This window comes from Epargyreus clarus, unplaced genomic scaffold, assembly GCF_041222505.1.
Source record: "Epargyreus clarus isolate Ecla_fem2 unplaced genomic scaffold, WU_Ecla_fem_2.2 ptg000006l, whole genome shotgun sequence".
Taxonomy (NCBI): Eukaryota; Metazoa; Arthropoda; class Insecta; order Lepidoptera; family Hesperiidae; genus Epargyreus; species Epargyreus clarus.
The window spans coordinates 8748265-8769559 of NW_027332214.1; the positions used below are offsets into that span (position 1 = coordinate 8748265).

General features: G+C 35.7%; 1 protein-coding gene across 2 annotated transcripts in view; it reads right to left on the bottom strand.

Moving 5' to 3' along the window:
- Positions 1 to 11801, bottom strand: part of LOC140742912 (B-cell receptor CD22) — a 168684-nt gene extending 156883 nt beyond the window's left edge. For both annotated transcript variants that reach the window (XM_073073982.1, XM_073073981.1), the window contains exon 1: positions 11564 to 11801. The gene's annotated coding sequence lies outside the window, so the exon portion shown is untranslated. The remainder of the gene's footprint in view (positions 1 to 11563) is intronic.
- Positions 11802 to 21295: the final 9494 nt, after the last annotated feature.

Below are 21295 nucleotides of genomic sequence, written 5' to 3' on the forward strand. Positions count from 1 at the left end.
CTGCCTAACCAAGGATCGAACCCAGGATCCTTTGCATGGTCATGGTATCGTATTTAATACATAAAACTAACTTTGGAGATTAAGATTTATAACTTGACTATGGAGGGGAATGTTGTTTGAACATATGTGTGAATAATTGAATATACCATTCTTTGGCACCTCCTTCGCTCAAACGGCTTGACTGGGGGCCTACCACTAACTTTTAAAAACCATTATAGTTCAGGAAAATTTTATTTCCTCCTAAAAACAGTAAAATATTTCGTCATACACAGTTGAATAAACTTAAACCCTTATTTTTCGCTTATCCATTGTATAAAACAAACTGAAATTGTCATATTTTGCTTAAAAAGTTAAATTTCCTGCAAAAAAAGTAAAAGTATGATTAAAATAATATTATGTTAAGAGATGGTAGTAACCCCCCTGAACTTTTAACACGTGAGATGTCATTGTATATGTCTAAATTGTCGATCTGACACAGGCTATATCTTTAGCCAATTTTTATTTTTAAACATATTTGCTAGTTGTAAATTGATTAAAATAAAACAATTAAGGTATAATGTAAAGTTCAAAAGATTGCTAAAATGTACAAGGGCACGTAAGCAGCTGACTTTGACAGATGATTCTACAAAGGTCTTTAGATAACTTATAAATATTTTGGACCTCAGTTATTGACAGATACTCATCTGTCAATAACTCTCAATATTAACTCCGATGACTTATCGGCAAGTAATATTGTATTAATATTATGTCTCGGCTATTTTTGGAAATACATTTTTGTTTTTTACTTTGGTTGAAGTTAAAATAAAAATATACCTGAATTATTTTGATTACCTACTAATTTTAAGTAGTTGATTTTTTTTTCAAAATGATACTTTGACAATTTTTACTCTCATTTTCAGGATCTATTTTGTAAATACCATACACACAAAGACCTCGAAAATAAATCTTAATTAGTCGCAAAGTGTTTGTCTGACCGGGCATCGAACGCGGTACCTCTGCTTGTCAGGGGGGCTAGCCAAGTTGACATTCTACAGTCGCTTGCGCTGTAGAAACGCTGTAGAAACGCTAAAATGTATGAAATTATCAATGATCACGTGATCAAAATAGCGAAGTAGAAAAGTCGTAGCCAAGTTACACGATAGAATAGAACGCTAGCGATTCCACAATGCCCATGTCATTGCTTTTTTCCATACAAATGACAACCTTTGACAACCTTTTGATTTTTTTGTCAAATTTGTTAGCGAAGCGTATTCTAAGATAAATGTCATAGTGAGCGATCGCGCCGACCCTGTAGAAAATGTAAACGCTAATAAAATGGCGAATTCTGTATCAGCTGTTTGTCACTTCACTACGCGCTATCACTACATTATAGACTTTAATTACTTTTGATCATTTGAAAATGTATACCTACTTTAAATTTGTTGAAATTTGAATATGGCTCTCTATAACTAGTGTATCCTAAAATATTATAGAAATGAATTGCACATACGTTTTTCTATTTTAAATTAATATGAACACATAATACAATAGATAAGTAGATAGGATAGAACTTAGAGTTGTTCCAGTGCTTAAATAAAAATATTGTCTCAGTTTAACTGTTTTATTGAATCATTATTAATCCTTCTCATAATAACTTTACTTGTAACTAAACAATTTATTTAAATCTTAAAAGAAAAATGTAATATTAATATCCGTATCCTTTTTTTTTTCATTATTATCTCCTGTTTCCCTGCAATCTCCCTGTCTAGGCATAACACTGGTGGTTATGAGGTTTATTTGTTGAGATGGCATGTATGGTATACACCCACTGACATACCCATTTATAATTATTGCCTCCTCAGAAGCCGCTCCTACGATGAGAGAAGATCCTGAGTAGCTCTCCTTTTGATGAGCTTAAAAGTGCGGGTGGATTTCATAAGCTCACTACCAAGCCCATTGGGGTGTCCTTATATGACAAGTATATGATTTTAGTTTATTTGTCACTTCCTCTTTCCCTGTTATCTCTGCGGCATCAGCTATCATGCGAAGCATTTTCGATTGGAAGCGTTGTGTCATGTCCAAGTTTGAGTTGGATGCGGTTATCCAAAGCTTAGATCCATATGACCATATCGGTTTTAGTATGACTTTGTAGTAGTCAAGTTTGTTGCTGAGAGACATTCGTGCCATGAGCCAGTAAATTTTACGAAGTTGGACGTCCAGATATTTTCTTTTGGTCACATCACAAATTACATGCAATCGCTGTTACTGTCATTAGTAATATCGCTATAAACAATAATTTGTATGCTCTTTGTAAACAATCACCAATCACCATAGTTACCGTTCATAGACATTATTAAGTTTAGTTTTTGCAAATAGTTTTAATTAACAAAATACATGTACTATAAAATATGGTATATTTTTTATGTATATTATGATGTTATATTTTAATATTACTATTAAATAATTAATCATTACCATGTAGGTATTTTGGCTGGTGTAGAAACCAGACGATATTGTATTTGACGGCACATTGATATTAAATGTGATCGCTAACCATAGACTTATCGTATATGTAGAATGAAACTTGCTAACGAATAGAATAGAAAACGAATAGAATGCAAAGTTTGTAACATGGCTAGCCCCCCTGATCGGTTACGTGACCGCTCAGTCACGCTGATCGTAAGAAACTAATGTAAACATGAATGAAATATTCGAAAATGACGCTACCATAATATAAAAATTACCACTTAACCCCAAAGTTACGAACTTCAGTATATTTGCATTTCAAACGTGGAGTAAGTTTCTCATAAATTCCTCATTTCTTATACCTCGAAGTCACTAAAAGCGGGTGATACTTGGTCTAGAGTTCGAAACTCTATGAATTTAAACCGATAACCCGTTTGTTTACGTTCAGATCAACCTTGCCGCGAGGTAAAGTACCCTCGTAATTGGAGGGTTAATTATCGTTTGGCTACGAAAAGTTGTCGGATATTTGTCGGTGAGTGAAAATGTTTTCGCTATTTGATACACCTTAAACTTTTTTATCGATTTTGTCCGTACACTTCGCTTAGTTTTGTTTATTATATTAATGCAGAGGGTAAAGTTACAATGTATGTATATCTCATTCGAAGGCACGCCGTACAGCCGAAACTGCCTAACAGATTTTAATATGTGAGGTGTCATTGGACTCATTTAAAATGTTGGAGTGAGATAGCCTATATTTTTAAGAAGTCGGGTTTTTGGTTTTTACAATGATTTATATTCGGTAAATTAGCATTCCAAACGTAATTGGTGGGTTAATTATCGTTTGGCTATGAAAAGTCATGTCAGATATTTTTCGGTCGGTGAAAATGTTTTCGCCATTATATCAACACAGGTGTATCAACCTTAATCTTTTTTAACAGTTTAATATATACAAAAATTCATATTCGGTGTGTTTGCATTTCTCATAAATTCCTCATTTCTTATACCTCGAAGTCACTAAAAGCTGATGAACCTTGGTCTAGAGTTCGAAACTCTATGAATTTAAACCGATAACCCGTTTGTTTACGTTCACAACAACCTTGCCGCGAGGTAAAGTACCCTCGTAATTGGAGGGTTAATTATCGTTTGGCTACGAAAAGTTGTCGGATATTTTTCGGTGAGTGAAAATGTTTTCGCTATTTGATACACCTTAAACTTTTTTATCGATTTTGTCCGTACACTTTGCTTAGTTTTGTTTTTATATGAATGCGTCGGGTAATGTTTTTAGAATGTATGTATATCTCATTCGAAGGCACGCCGTACAGCCGAAACTGCCTAACAGATTTTAATATGTGAGGTGTCATTGGACTCATTTAAAATGTGGGAGTGAGATAGCCTATATTTTTAAGAAGTCGGGTTTTTGGTTTTTACAATGATTTATATTCGGTAAATTAGCATTCCAAACGGAATTGGTGGGTTAATTATCGTTTGGCTATGAAAAGTCGTGTCGGATATTTTTCGATCGGTGAAAATGTTTTCGCCATTTGATACACCTTAAACTTTTTTAACAGTTTAATATATACAAAAAATCATATTCGGTTTGTTTGCATTTCTCATAAATTCCTCATTTCTTATACCTCGAAGTCACTAAAAGCTGATGAACCTTGGTCTAGAGTTCGAAACTCTATGAATTTAAACCGATAACCCGTTTGTTTACGTTCACAACCTTGCCGCGAGGTAAAGTACCCTCGTAATTGGAGGGTTAATTATCGTTTGGCTCCGAAAAGTTGTCGGATATTTTTCGGTGAGCGAAAATGTTTTCGCTATTTGATACCGCGTAAGCTTTTTAACGATGTTGTGTGTAGCTTGCTTCGTTTTGTGGTTTTTACCTGATTGCAGAGGGTAGTGTTTTTAGAACGTATATATTTTTTTATGATATAGGAGTAGCAGACGAGCATGCAGTCCACCTGCTGGTAAGTGGCTACTGCCGCCCATAGACATACAGATGTCTTGATTACAGAATCAACCCCAGATAGGATTAGATATTCCTACCTAAGGTCGGCCTCAGATGCACCGCCACCCCCGACGACCAAGCTGGAACGCCTCGGAAAAGTATGTCTCTCTTACCACACCCTTCAAACCAGAACACAGCAGCGCTAAACACTGCTGTTATGAGGCAGAATTAGGTGTGGCGGTGGTGCCACCGGAGTCGAACCAAAAAGGGTTCTACCACTTTCAAGACAAGATATATTATGTATGCCTCATTCTCTGGAATCTATCAAGCCGGGCGGCTTGATAGATTTAACATAATTATGAGGTGTCGTTGGACTTTTCCGTACGTCTTACTTACGTTTTTTATATGTAGTGATATTTCAACAGAAGGTTACATTAATTAATTATTTTTCACGTGTTGTAAAGCTGCGTAATGATTTTCTTTTGGATCTAAGCGCCATCAGATCGTATATCAATGTATGGTTTTTATATAATGTGTTTTAGCAATTTGAGATTGCATTATATTATTTTACTCTCATACTATTCTCTTCTAGTACAAAAGCTAGCCTTGTTTATCTAAATTAATAGAGTCGTGATTTAACAAAAAATATAAATCAATGTAAATAACGAAACCGATCGTACAAACATTGCGTAAATGAAAGGTAAACGTCAACAAATAATTTTCCATTTTAAAATTAGAGACGTAACACACGAACGACATTTCACTATAGAGGATACATTCAGCGTTAGTCGGAGCGTCTGTAATCATTGATTTGTCGTCAATGTTGCTGACACTAAAGCGGGATACTCATACACCTGTCCTATTGCAGGGGTGTAAGAGTGGACATGACCTTTCATTGTCAAGTGTGTAAGTAAGCTGCACAACGGCAGGATGGGGCGAGGGGGTGCCAGACCATCCTCGGTTCTTAGATTGTTCCTGTCACCATAACGTAAGCAGATCAACATACTCTGAAAGACTGCACGGCAGGCAAGTGTGTAGAGATAGTCCCGATATCGCCACGACCGCCATGCATCCTAGATTGCCCCTGCAGTAGGTGTGTGTATAGCCCGTCTAATCAGAGACCGTTGGTGGCAGTCGTTGACATGAAGATGGTAGAACCGTTTGTGGTTCGACTCCGGCGGAACCACAGTCACACCTATTTCTGCCTCATAACAGCAGTTATAAGCGCTGCCGTGTTCTGGTTTGCAGGGTGTGGTAAGGGAGACATACTTTTTCGAGGCGTTCCAGTTTGGTCCTCGGGGGTGGCGGCGCAACTATAGCTGACTCAGGTAGGAATATCTAATGTTTTCTGGGCTTGATTATATATGTCCATGGGCGGCAGTAGCCACTTACCAGGTGATTTGAAATTTGATTTGATTTGAGGTGGACTGCATGCTCGCATTATAAAAAAAAATAACTGTCGCTCGTGTGCTAGCTCCTTTAAATAAAGTTAAATTTGAGTTTTCGTTTCCACTTAAAAGTCACCGGCACATTACCAAGTGAAAAGCGAGTATGGCTTCGAAGTTAAACTATGAATTAATTAACTAATGCCCGTCTGTTTGATTATCATTTTGCATATTAATAGTTTATAAGTGTGCTATCTAGTGGAATGGACTTTGGCATTCCACTTAGTTGGACTAGACAGAAGTTAGATGGGTAGCAAATTTATTTTAAGGTATTTTAAGGTCAGAAATTAATTATCACATACCTTAATGATGATGGAATACTATATAAAAACTATGCCACAAAGAACCATAGTTTATGGGTTTTTCAGCCGATTTTTCACGTAAGATGACCATATTAGTCCTCAAGAGTGGACACATGTGTTATCGACTTAAAGTAGGACAATTGGTTAAAGATGTCCATGATCTTTTTTTAATTTAACCTAACAATAAGGCAGACGGGCTACATGATGGAAAGTCACTGTCGCCTAATGATATTTGCAACACCAGAGGAGACGCCAATGCATCGCCGGCTTTGAACGAGGGCTCTTTTGACACCCCTCTTGACAGCCCCAAGTGTAGTAAGCACTTTCTAACAGTTGGATTGCAAGCTTGTTTGCTGTTGTTATGCTCGAAAGTTTTTGATAATGTACTTATATGATGAATAGCACATCGTTAAACTGTTACTTTGATGATCTCTTATGTATGGCATTACCGTAGTCTGTGTTTTTGTTCTGAAATATTTTACTGTTAGCAAATAGGTAAGGCCTTGGCGGGGTAGGGCATATTGAAATCCCACTCTCCTGAATTGTCAAAATATATTTTTAACCGACTTCCCAAAGAAGAGAGGCTCATATTCAGAGTGCTGTTTACGTCATGATCCAACAAAATATATTGAGCGTCCGACTTCAGAACTGTTCTAAACCATCTTTTACTCAAATTATTTTGATTTGTGACATAGAAGTGTATTGCATTTTTTGTATTTTTTTTATTATCTGGTGCTACCCGAAAGTTTTCACAAGGTGTTTATAAGCACCTTCTAAAAATGACTGTTAGATATACATAAACCTTGACTGTCCAAATGCGGTATCACCAAGTGATGTCGTGATCACACGCAATCGTAGTTTAGGAGCTTCTATCTATTGCGTGGTGTGTTCAGGGTGTGATAAGGGTGTTATGGTGAGCGTAGTGTAGTGATAGTGTAGTGTGGATAGGTAACTATTAGGCATTAAAGGCTGTTTGTTTTTAGCTAAGTGTCATTTTAATTTATGTGTAAGAACTCCACATATTTTAACTGTCTACGTATTTTTTAAAGAATCCTGTTAATTCTACTTTCGCATAAAAGTTATGTGGAAAGTATTTCGCATAAAATTATATCATCGCTTACAGATAAATACGAAGGTATTTTTTTACGCAAATATAAATATATTAACATTTCCAAAACGTGTTTTTACTATTGGTTACTAAAGTAATGAAACTTAAAAAATATTGGTCACTATAAATTCACGGTATAACAATTTTTATTTCCGTAGTTCTTATTGTATAAAGAATTTTGTAAAAAATGCGTTATTTTAATTTAACTCTCAGCGCATACCACGCCTTATTTCCGGTTTAATGGGAACAAATTTCTAAAAAACTTTTTCCGTAAGTAATTTTATTGTGCTTAATTAGAAGGTAATAATCGTTAGGCTTAAGGAAAATTGTGTCGAAATCATTTACGCGCTTAATATTTTGACCTATAAATACGCCTTTGAAATGTATTTTTTTAAAGAAATTCTTTGTTTTTGTGATTTTATTCTTTTCAAACACGACATGTTATATAATTCCTAACCATCTTATTGTTTGTTTTAAGAAACATTTTTCTGTATAAATAATATTTTTAAAGATTTTAAAGATTGTATTGAACAAAAACACGTTACAAAAAATACAGTAATTCGTAAACATCTGCAATAGTAAGAAAATGTGTCGCAGGTGTTTACGCCCATCCCGGGTAACACAGTAATGATATGTTCAATACACAAGTTATTTTATTGAAACCACTAGTTTTTGCCCGCGGCTTCGCCCGCGTTTAAAAGAAAATAATATGACATACTAACATACATAAAACTGAAAATTCGTACCTTCATTGGAATACTGGAGTACAACATTTCATTAAAATCGGTTCAGTGGTTTAGACGTGAAGAAAAGACAACCAGACAGACAGACAGACAGATAGATAGAGTTACTTTCGGATTTATAATATTAGTAAGGATGTTATAACTTGCCCGCCGAACTGTTTTCTTTCGTTTTCTTAGAACATTATCTATTATATGTTTATTTCTTTTATATATTACATTATTATATTATGTTTTATAGCACTTAATACAACTTTTATCTAGTGTCATTTTAAATACCGGTTCTTAAATATTAATTTGATCTTTAAAGTTAGTAGAACTCTCCGTCGTTCTATTTTAGGTACCACATACACATATGATTGCATTCTGATTGGAAACGGTAAGACTGAATCGCTTAGCGTATTTCTCTGTAAATTTGGAGTTGCAAACCAGCTTGCAATCTTTTTTTATAATATAGGAGTAGCAGACAAGCATGCAGTCCACCTGATGGTAAGTGGCTACTGCCGCCCATGGACATCTGTAATCAATCGGAGATAGGATTAGATATTCCTACCTGAGGTCAGCCACAGATGCGCCGCTACCCCTGAGGACTAAGCTGGAACGCCTCTGAAAAGTATGTCTCCCTTACCACACACTTTAAACCGGAACACAGCAGCGCCTAACACTGGTGTTATTAGGTAGAAATAGGTGTGGCGGTGGTGCCGCCGGAGTCGAACCACACCTTTGTGGTTGAACCCTTGTTCTTGTTCTACCACCTTCTAAACTGGTGGTAAGACCGCAAGTAGACATGTGCGTCCAGCTCCATATAAAACAAGTTCTACAAGACATCAAGGCACCATTTTCAGCTTTAAGCCACCTTTGAGCTAGCAAAAAGTAAAAAATGATCATAAAGTGACTCTCATGTGTTAGGTGTGATCGTCACTCAAGCCATCTTCAACGCTTATCGGTGCTTCAACTCCGCCGTCACTTCAACGGTATAATCGTCTGTCTACGATTTTTTCTCTACAGTATAGGTACTTATAAGGTAACGATCATGCAGTCCTTATGGTAACAGATGGTAAGTGGCCACCATCGCTCATAGACTAGGGCTCATAGACTAGGCAACTTATTGAAGTATTAATGTACCCTAGATAGTATTTCTATTAGGAATACTATCTGAGGTCGGCTACAGATGCGTCGCCACTTCTGAAGACTAAGGTGCCTCGTATAAGTATTTCTCTCATACACTCTTCAACTTACCACTGTCACTAGGCAGAAAGTAGATGTGACGGTGGTACCTTCAAAGTCAAACCACGAAAGCTATTACCTTCATATTCATTCAATTCCATTAAAGATTCTGTCGTGTAGAGAAACACTGAGCGTAACTCATTCTGAGTGATATAGAGCTCCAAGTAAATATTCACGTGTGTTGCTATACAAAATTAAATTACTATACGTAGGAACACACATTCACGGTACATTACGAGCCTGCTTTATTTGTTATTATACCAGTAATGGGCAAATACCTACCACATTACGCTACGCTTAGTGACTTTTAGCTCACGTTAAAGCTTACAGAAAAGGACGCATGAAAGGATTACTAGCTGTAATACAAAATTTAGTAAGTGACATATATTTTTTTATAATACAGCAGTAGCAGGCGAACATGCAGTCAACCTGATGGTAAGTGGATACTATCGCCCATGGAACAAACCCCAGATAGGATTGCATTCCTACCTGAGGTCAGCCACAGGTTGCGCCGCTACCCCTGAGGACTAAGCTAGAACGCGTCGGTAAAGTATGTCTCCTTTACCACACGCTTCAAACCAGAATACAGAAGCGCTTAACACTGCTATTATTGGGCAGAAATAGGTAAAAGTTAGGTGTTCCGGTGGTACCTTCAAAGTCGAACGACGAAAGCTACTACCTTCATTTTTATTCACTTCCATTAAAGATTCTGTCGCGTAGAGAAATAGTGTAACTCATTCTAAGTGACATAGAGCTCCAAGTAAATATGCACGTATGTTGCTATACAAAATTAAATTACAGTACGTAAGAACACACGTTCACGGTACGTTAAGAGTCTGTTTTATTCGTTATTATACCAGGAATGGGCAAATACCTACCACGTTACGCTACGCTTAGTGACTTTAAGCTCACAGAAAAGGCCGTATGAAACGATTAATAGCTGTGATACGAAATTTAGTAAGTGACATATATTTTTATAATATAGCAGTAGCAGGCGAACATGCAGTCCACCTGATGGTAAGTGGCTACTACCGCCCATGAAACAAACCCCAGATAGGATTACATTCCTGTCTGAGGTCGGCCACAGATGCGCCGCTACTTCTGAGGACTAAGCTAGAAAGCTTCGGAAAAGTATGTCTCCCTAACCACACCCCTCAAACCAGAAAACAGCAACGCTTAATATTGCTGTTTAGGCAGAAATAGGTAAAGGTTAGGTGTTAAGATAGTACCTTCTAAGTCGAACGACGAAAGTTACTACCTTCATTTACACTCAATTCCATTAAAGATTCTGTCGCGTAGAGAAACACTGAGCGTAACTCATTCTGAGTAATATATAGCTCCGAGTAAATATTCACGTGTGTTGCTATACAAAATTAAATTACTGTACTCGTACGTAAGAACACACGTTCACGGTACATTACGAGTCTATTTTATTCGTTATTATACCAGTAATGGGCAAATACCTACCACGTTACGCTACACTAAGTGACTTTAAGCTCACGTTAAAGCTTACAGAAAGGACGTATGAAACTATTAATAGCTGTGTAATACAAAATTTTGATAGTGATTTCAAGATTGGAAGTCAGATTAAAACTTAATTTTTATAAGGCCATCCATTTTTAACCGACTTCAAAAAGGAGGTGGTTATCAATTCGGCCGGTATCTTTTTATTTTGAATTTGTAAAATTACATACGCTTCATACTTATTAAAAAGCAATAAAGTGATTATAGTTAATAAACTTTGATTATATTATATCCTGAAGTTAATTATTTATCGATCAATAATAAATATATTTCCATATTTGAGGCAGCCATATTTGAGGTAACGCTAAATAATCTTAATAATTTATATATTAAAATTTAATTGTATTTTTAGTGAGGTATTTTACTCAAGAAAAAATATCATCGATTTTATCATTATAAGGTAGCCCCACCTTAAAAATATTTATCGTTTATTTACTAGCATCCTTTATTTATCCACATTTAAAACTTTATGTGTCTTTTTTTCAAATTAAAAATGTACCAAAAATGGTAAAAATACTACATAAATAATATAACACGCAGAATTTTTTTTTTTGTATATTGTAATTTATCGTAAAATAATTACATACTTATTATTACATCGAATATCATGATTGCAAACTTTTATACTTTTTATAAGCTTCGTAGAGCGAAACAAATCCTACTTATTATAATTTTCCGGGGATTTATAACCGCTTAAATTAAGTTTTCATTTATATTCAAATACGTAAATCCGGTGCGGGAAATTCCGAGAACCATAACGGAAAATCAATATACCTATTCGCAATATTTTAGCTTCAACAAACTTATTCTACTATACTCACAAGGTCCTAAAAAAACATGAGTATCACACCAGCGACGCGGTCCAATATTTTCTCACAGTCATCAATAATTCATAACAAATTATATAACATACACCAATAAAACTGGTCTTAACAAAGTTGTAAAATAATCGCCACAGATCACAGACACAGAACGAATTTTTATTTTAAATTTCGAACGATCGTACGTACGTACGCGAACGAATGACCGAAAGCATAGACACGTGCAACTCCACGCCGGCCCGATTTCAACTGAGCCCTCAGCTTTCAACTATGTTCGCGCAGTTGGATGAACATGAGTAAGGAAATATAAGACACTCATTCTGAATGGATTAGTTAAGCTCGTAATATCTCTCGCATCAATAGCCGCTTCGTTAATTTCGCATGATCTATTGAATGTGTTGAATGAATAGAATTTGCGGGAGCAGTTATTACCGTCATTATATTCAATTCTCGATAAATTGTGTCACAAAAAATCTAAGATATAAAATACGTAGGATGTTTTCGAAAGCAATAAAATTTGGTTGTTTAGTATGGCGCGGTGTAAAATAATTATAATTAAGTGTATATTGACATTTCTTCGTCTTGTAAAACTTGATTGCTTTGACACATGGTATGTGATTGTAAAAAGTAAATAAACCCGTGGAATTGGTATTTAAATGAGCGTGTCGAATTTGTTAAGCTTTTTTATTGGTGTAAATCGAGCCGAAAGGTGTCAGTGAAGGGCGTGTCTAAATGAGGTATCGCAAATTGTTGACCCAGCGCTACCCGAGGTCTCACTTGAGAATCTATTAAGCAATAACACGCAATGAATGATTGACCTATTAACAAAATTAAAGAACATATTTTTGGTGTAATTTTGTTTTGTTTACGACTTGCCTAAAAATTAGATGACTCGATCATTAGACATTTTGCTATATGAACTATCAAATGAGTTGGACATTTTGCTAAGAAGGCAATTTGCTAATTGGACGTAGTGCTCAATAGACATTATGTACCTGGAAATTTTGATATTTAGGCGTATTGATACATTCGTATCAGGTCATCTATTCGTATCAGTACCATCAGTGTCATTGTTATCTAATAACAGGCAAAAACCTATCAATCAAGTTTCCAATCTCAGGCTCCTCTGATTTTTCAACGTTATGTTTTTTTTTATTAAATTATACCTAAACGATGAGGCAGACGGGCTACCTGATGAAAAGCAGTCACCGTCGCCTATGGATATTTGCAACACCAGAGGAGTCGCCAATGCATCGTTGGCTTTGGAGGTGAGCTTTTTTTACACCTTTTTTGAAGACCCACTTGTGCCAAGTGCATATTTGAAATTAATTATTACTTGCTTGAAACAATGAAGGAAAACTTTGCCTACAACACGCCTGAAAGCTAAGAAACTTCGCGAAGGTGTGTGAAGTCTAGCCAAGAAGATATCTTGAGGGAACCTTTTCTTGTCATGTGTTCCTTCACCGTTACAAAGTAGGTACAACATTTTACATAGTAGGTAACAGAGATTATTCATGGCAGCGACTTACAGAGTTACTGTTTCGTATTTACTTAGTTACAGACTTACTTTAATAATTGTACAATTAAACAAACTTACCAAGTGTAGTTCGATTCGTGACTTACAACGAGGTACAGATTATGCAGAATTTTTATTTTCAGAAAGATTATTTAAACTTATGTGGCGATAGTAAGTGCTAGGAAGCTAACTAACAGTCAGTATTCTGTGATCATCGAGGACGAGACAACTAGGGCATAATTATTAAATTATTACATTTATTTGAGCAATGATAGCCTAGTGGACGATACTAGGCCTTTCGATCGAGGGGTCTGAGGTACGAATCCTAGGCCTCTAATTTTTTAAAGTTATGTGCATTTTAGAGGTCATTTGCGTTAACGGTGATGGAAAACATCCAAATCTGCATACCTCAGAGATCCTTAAAAAGTTCTCAAAGTTATGTAAAGTCTACCAATACGCTTTTGGCCAGCGCGGTGGACTATAGCCTAATCCTTTTCATTCTGAGACGAGACCCATACCCAGCATGGAACATTAATGGGTTGACGACGACATTCTTTAAATATTGATTTCTTAAAGATAGTTACTTTAAGACAAGTACCACTGTTTTAAATCTTTATAGAAGGAAACATGCAAAGTAAAATGGTCCATACTGTAATAGACGTTAGAATTGAAATATCTCTAAGAAGATCTACTTTCACTTTATATTTTTGATTTATCACAACACTTATAAAGGTTCAGCTGCTGTTCAACAAGAAGAAATTACCATAAGCAAGTATTCTATATTATATCAGTGGTTTCCAATATTTTTTGTGACGACTTTCAAAATGAGAAACGATTTTTGATGCAACATTTCTTTGACCGATCTGAATGTGACCGCTTCGCTTCGAGAACTGTGTGACTGCGGGTTATAGGTTCGATCCCGGGCTATCTAAATTGTGCTGGTATCGATTATTTGTGCTGCATCTGGGATCTTATGTAATCTTCTTAATATATTTGTGGCACTCACGACACAGGATAAAATCCTAGTGTGTAAAAAGTATAGCTATGAGTGTAAAAAGCGTTATATTTATTATTTTTTCACTCCACGTCCGTCTAAGTATTTGAAAATATAAAAATAATACAGCGAAGAGTTTATTTTTACTCTCCACTATAGAAACAGCGGATTGAACTTGTAATATTATTAACGGGTAATATTACCTATATGAAATCCATTGAAAATGCTTCTTTATTTTCATAAAAGGTGAAATAAAAATGTTATTTAGTAAATATATTTTATTTAACATTTTCTTAGTAAAAATATGTTTCTGATCTTTATATTGTTTTTTAAAGACTTTGTGACATTTCCCGACTTTTACCCAGGGGGTCACCAAACTTTGGAAAACACTGCATTCTTAAATCGACACTGGACAAATTATAGTTATGACTTTTTGGCACATTGGTGAAGTGATAAATACCTACTAGACTGGTAGACGCTTCCTACTCCTACTTAATATATTGACGCAATTAAAATGCATACAAGTAAAACCTATTACTTAAACATGTCTTAAATAATATTTCAAAAATTATAACTTAAACAAGTTTCAATAATAAATTGATTTGTGCACACATAAATATTGTACGATTAAAAAATATTTAATGGTTATGAGTGTTATGACTCACTTAATAAAGTTGACTAAGGGAGGTAGCACACGAGCGACAAGCAAGGCGACGACAAAAATTGAGCACTGGTCGTGGTTATAAATTGTCGCTCGTGTGTAACACCCCTACCATGTGTAATGTACCTACATCATTTAATATAATGTTTTCTTTGGTAATTTTCGTGAATTTTGTATTAGACCCAAGACTTGCCTTTTCGGGGTCTTTTTAAATGCAATATCCTTAATCTTTACATCTTAAAGGTGGTAGAACCTTTTGTGGTTCGACTGCGGCGGCACCACCGCCACACCTATTTGTAACTAATAACAGCAATGTTAAGTGCTACTGTGTTCTGGTTTGAAAGGTGGGGTTAGGAAGACATACTTTTACGAGGCGATCCAGCTTAATTCTTAGGTAGAAACCTAATCCTATCTGGGATTAATTGCAGATGTCCATGTGCGGCAGTAGCCATTTACCAACAGGTGGACAGATTGCTCGTCTGCTTCTTCTACCTATTACATAAAAAAACTTAAGTCCACGCCAAATTAGGTTTGTAATAATAGATTTGTAATAAAAATGTCTAAACGGTATGTCTCACCACAAAACTTGTTTTACGTTCATATTTTATCTCAATGTTTTCTTTTGGCATTTTAGTGAATTTGGCCTTTGGTTTTCGTAAATTTACTACTATACCCAAGTCCATTTATTTCCAAATCAATGGTTTATAAGATTGAATTTCTTAGCATAAAATACCAATACATTATTATCCATACCTTTTAGGTCTATTTTTTGCTTGTCTTTTTATATTTTTGAAGTAACAAACGAGAATAAAGTCAATCTTATGTTTACTTTATGGACATCTTTAATAAACCTCAGATAAAATTAAAATCTTGGGTATCTAATGTCGGACACAGAGGCATTGTTAACCCTGAGGACTAAGTTGTAATGCCTCAAAATTATGCCTCGCTTACATCTTCAAACCAGAATAAAGCCGCTTAACACTGTTGTTATTAGGCTGTAAAAGGTGTGGCGGTTCTGCCTTTGGAGTAGAAGGACTCCTCCTTTAAAAATTACATCTTTAAATAGGTTCTATATTTTTAGTATTATAAAATATTAAAGTATAACAAACACATTTAGTCATTTTAATGTACATTCATAGCTGTTTTAGTACAACTAGTTTTTATCGGTTTTAATCACTAGTTTTAATTATCATCATCATCAAAAAAGAAAATATGTTAATAACCAAAAGATTAAAATGTTCTTAACTGGTTTTTTCGTAGCCTTTTTATATAATAATGTTATGTCGCACGTCGCACGTTTCTTTATAATAATTTTCTTTTGGCTTGAATAACTCCAAAAATAGTAAGTACTAAAAGATTCCAAATATGGAAATTATGAATAGAAAAAAAATCTTCTTGCTTTTATAACTTCACGCTATTCTTTGTCGTAGGCGGCATACACACAAAGACACAAATATCTATAACTTATGTTAAAAATGTGTTGCCATTTATTTGTGTGTACGTAAACGAATCGAAATTTAAAATTGTGAATATCAGACCTGGCATTGAACCCGCAACTTCCAGGATGTTTGACCAAATTGATAAGCTACGCGAAATAGGTAATAAATCGATTGTCACGCCGCAATTTATTAAATTAAACATCGTATTATGGCGTCACGCGGTGCCAGTTGGAAACGGGTGTGGCAATTTTTATTGTCCCATTAATTTGTCGCACGAAGTCCTTAGTCACCCGCGTCCATTGTCACCCTAATTACGGGTGGCGAAAGATTACAGTCAAGAAAGCGTTACAGTCAAAAATCGGAACCAGTTACAAGTACTTTATACTAGAAAAATCGATCAAAATGCTTTTGACCGATGCTTCCGACAATAGTACTTTTGACTGAAATGAAAAAGTCGTTTTTCAAAATGGAATTTTAAAAGTAGTTTTGACCGATTACCGACCAAAATGGGAGTGGAACATATTCCAGAAAACTACAAAATAAATGAACAAGACGTAGAAGCGTCCTGCGAGAGGTTGGGTTCTATTCTTGGGTTATTTAGTTATTTTAGTAGTAGTTGTTATGACAACGAGACCAAAATGGGAGTGGAAAATATTCCACTCCCATTTTGGAACGTATTCCACACCCATTTTGGTCTTCTAACCGGTCAAAACTACTTCTAAAATTCCATTTTGAAAAAAGATTTTTAGAACCCAACCTCTCGCAGGACGCTTCTACGTCCTCCGGTTGTGTTCCATCGGAGATCCCGGAGTTCTCCACCAAGCGCTGAGGACGGCCACCAGGGGGGTTTTAGTGCGATAAAAATCCCACATAACCCGGCGTCGCTCCCACGTCGTCGGGTACCTTTTGAAGGTTTCCCCCTCGAAAACAAAAAAAAAAGGACGCTTCTACGTCTTGTTCATTTATTTTGTCATTTTCTGTAATGTTCCAACTTAACCTAACCAATATATATAATATACCGTTCTAATTAGATCAATAAAATAAATAAATAAATAAATAAATATACTGATACTGTGGCAGTTAAACGTGGTTTAAACTGAGAGCGTAAGTTAAGTTTTAACTACAAAATTATAATTAAAACTACCTACTTTTAACCAATAGGTAAAAATTAACCATCAGACATTACGTTGGTTGTTAAATAAATACATTTTTAGACAACCGACCTCAGCCAAAATAATTTTTCCTGTATCTTAATTATACTTACTTAAGACGGATTTAAAGTTTTGACTGCAACATAGGTACGGAGGGCTTGGATTACAATTTATAGTTTTGAGAGCGTCCGCTGAAGAGTGGAACATTAGGAAACTTTCAGGACCTCGTTAACATTTTTCATGTGCCAAGATTTATGCGACCTACTTCAGAATGTATTTGGAGGTTGTCAAGTTTCATCGTAACTATTTGTCTTAGTTTGGACCGGTGTGAGGCTTTGACGGCGGCGTTGGTCTAAGGTTCTCAGGTTTGATTCCCGGCCAGGCAAAACTAAATGTGTTTATGGGTGTAGGGATAAATGTATGATATTTTTATTAGATTGAAATAGCAAATAAATCCCGGTTTATTTCTTTGAGATTGTAAAGTGTCACTGCCAACCATTTAAGGTTACCTCTAAGTAAGGGCCTCACTTGAAGCGGATCACACAGTTCCTACCACAAGTGCGTACTAAGATAATCATCTCATATGTAAGTCAGCCGACACCCAAACCGTAGTGAGACGTAAAAACTGCTTCACGTTAGAAATAGGTGTGACGGTGGTACCAGTTGATTTGTACTGAAGGTAGTAGAACCCTTTGTGGTTCGACTCTGGCAGCACCACCGCCACACCTATTTCTACCTATTAGGTAGAAATAGGTGAGGCGGTGGTGAGATTTTTTTTTATAATATAAGAGTTGCAGACGAGTATGTATTGCGCCGCTACCCCTGAGGACTAAGCTGGAACGCCTCAGAAAAGTCTGTCACCCTTACCACACCCTTCAAACCGGAATACTGCAGCGCCTAACACTGCTGTTATTAGGCAGAAATAGGTGTGGCGGTGGTGCCGCCGGAGTCGAACCACAAAGGGTTCTACCACCTTCGAAGATAAACTGATTATAATAACTGTAGGATTTCACATTCTACAAAAACTTGTCATCTATTAAAGGTTAAGGTATAGAGCCCTACGGTGGACGGACAGCCAGCGGAGGAATAACAACAACAAACAAACAACAAAAACAATTATTACTATAAGAACAGGATCCTATCGGGTCTTGCTTTTACTCCTTGGACATGGAAGCCTAAATTAGCGTTACTTTTGCAGTCGAACTCCCATAAAGTCTTCGGAATTTTAAGATCTTTAACCATAACAGGACCTGTATAACATGTCTAACACATGTCTAAGGGGCATTGAACCCGGAACTTCAGGGTTAATGGCGGGTACAATAGACCCAGGCGCTCGTAAACTCCTTACAAAAGTGTCTAGCTTAACGAATTCGCCTATAAGAATCGCGAAAACTGGTATTTACTCTCACATAATATGTTTTAAACCATAAAAATATAAAATATTTAAATCCGAGTCGTAGGTTGGCGAATATAGTTGTAATATTCAAATTAGCAACTAAACAAATAAATAAAATCGAAGCGTCCGTCTGTAGCATAAAAAAATTCAACACATAATTCAATAAACTTGGGTCTCAAAAATTTTTTGTAATGCTTTTGACATTTTTATTTGTCATCAATTTAAATGCCTTTAATGAAGTATATTGTAAATGGTACAACAATTTTGACAGATCTTCATGCCTGTAGTCTTGTAAGTAAGTTCGCACAGCAATAATTAAATTTAAAATAAAAAATAATATCTATGTACCTTAATCTTAATTTAGACGAATCCAACAAAACTTCATATGTTAAAATTTATCAAGCCGTGTGTTGGTGTGTGTGTGTGTGTGTGTGTGTGTGGTGTGTTGGGCGTGCCAATGAATAACACAAATTACAAATACACATTCGAAAAATATTACTCTCCACAGTCGACTAAAAAAATGTAAAACGAAACCATGTGGTGATTCATATCGTACGAAATGAATTTGATTTGAAATATTTTAATCCATAAAATAGGGCTATAAAAATATTTTTTAACATACGGTATCGTGTATAAAAATTCAAAATATTAAAGGATTCCGCGGTAGTCATAAGCTGATTTCCGAATAAACATCAAAATAGATTATAACAAATTAGCCATTATCATAAATAATTCGAGATTAACTAATCAACAGTGATTATGGCCTAATTCTTCTCATTCAGAGAGGAGACCTGTGCCCAGCAATGGAACAATAATGGGTTGATGAACCCTTTCAAAGTTACTACTCGTAGCTCTTATAAAATATTAAAAGAAGAGCTTAAATACTTACAATACTTAACAGATACAATAATTCAAGACAAGCTTTCATGTTACATCAAGCAGAATCTTAGATAACTGACATACGAGTAGGTTTCAGTAGGCGTAAAGTTAATGTTTTGCTCTAAGTATTTATAGTTCATGAACTTTGCTATAAAGGTACATAAAGCCGTGACCTCTGTTTATACAGTACTTGAGATGTTTCGCGAATATAATGCGATGTCAAAACTTGAATAATTTAAGGAGAGATACCGTGACAACTATTTCTGTTTTATGTATCTGTAATTCCCAGTAAGAAATTTCAAAACACTTCCAGACGCAGTTTCTGGTTCAGAATAGGGCCATATTTTCCTTGCCTATCGTAAGAGACTACCAAAAGCGACCCCGGGAAAGACGACGGTATGTGTGGTCGCATACTGTCGTACACTCCAGACAGAGTGCGGAGCTTTATGCTCACCAGCGGAGCCCGATTGGGCGGCCCGCTTAGAGGACTCCGGTTGCGTTTCTTTAGAGATATTGCGTCCTCAACTTTCCCCCTCATTAACAAAAATGCTACCAGATATTTGATCTAGTTATTTGACAGAGATTTGATCTAGTTATCCAAAAAATCTCGATTAACATGAGATTTTTTAAGGTGATAGAACTATACATTGCTCGACTCTGGCAGCAACAGCACCTATTTGTGCTTAATAACAGTAGTGTTATGTTGCTTTTTTGAAAATTGTAGTAAGAAACACATGAGGTTGTCTAACTTAGTCATTCTAGGGTACCCCATCTGTAGCCGTCCTTAACCCTATACTTGGCAGAGAATTTTATCCTAAAAAAATTATACTTTTGCTACTTCCCTGCGTTAATTGGGTTATAAGGATATTAGGAAAAATAAAATAAAAAATCTCTGAAATTCAGTTTTCAGAATATAGTATGTGTCTTTAAGTGCACACTGCCAGGTTCACGAGAAAAAAATATGTGTCTTTAAATGCACACCGCCAAGTACTCACTAAACTAAGAAATAATTAAAAAATATAAAAAATATCATACATTTTGAAAATACTAAAGATAAAAGTCTCGGAAGTTATGACATGTCAACAAGTTTTGAGATATTTTAGTTGAGTTGAGAGATTAGAAGACCTCCTCCCAAAAAACACAGTTCCCACATAAAGCGACTCGAAACTTTTTGAGTGGCATTAATTTTTGTTTACCGCTAATCCCATGACGAAACAGCAACCAGGAATTACAAACTAAGATGTCCAGGATCTGTGAGGACAATACTAACAATGGCCATTTGTACGCTATAAAGCGACTTGTCTGTTTAGACCTGCATCCATGTTTCCGTTAGAATGTTGTATTAAATTTGAGCATATGATTGGACTTTATTCCACTTGTTTGAAGGATGTGGTAAGAAGATATACTTTTCTGAGGCATTCCAGCTTAGTCTTCAGGGCTAGTGGCGCATCTATAGCCGACCTCAAGTGGGAATTTAGTCTTATCTGGGATTGATATTGCAGATGTTCTGGAATCATCATTATTGGAGATGTTTACATTTTTGACAGAAGACGCTATTGATTGGACAGGATTTGAGTTCAGGGACGTCTTTATGAGACCTAGACATCTGGAATTCATCTTTCTAGAGATTTGCTGGATTCTACATCCGATTTAATTACGCAATTTAGACACCAAAGCTAGAATTTTTCGGCCTCCA